Source organism: Gadus macrocephalus, chromosome 18 (assembly GCF_031168955.1).
Source record: "Gadus macrocephalus chromosome 18, ASM3116895v1".
Taxonomy (NCBI): domain Eukaryota; kingdom Metazoa; phylum Chordata; class Actinopteri; order Gadiformes; family Gadidae; genus Gadus; species Gadus macrocephalus.
In genome coordinates this window covers 13,125,762-13,126,025 of record NC_082399.1, presented here as the reverse complement: position 1 = coordinate 13,126,025, position 264 = coordinate 13,125,762, and positions in this window count along the sequence as shown.

Below are 264 nucleotides of genomic sequence, written 5' to 3'. Positions count from 1 at the left end.
GACAAACAGCATCGTCCCCCACTGAAGGGGGTGGGCTTGTGTAAACTTAAAAACAGGGGCGCCCACCCCATAGCTTGACATCCATATGTAAACTTAAAAACAGGGGGGCCCACCCCATAGCTTGACATCCATATGTCAGCCTCCCCGGGCCGGTTTGGACGACAGTCGCGACACTAAAAGAAGGCAGACAAGTGGCAGCCCCTTCTTCTGCCTGGCAGGGACAACCCCGGCCCGGGCCAGACCACCACAACACAGGGCCTCGGC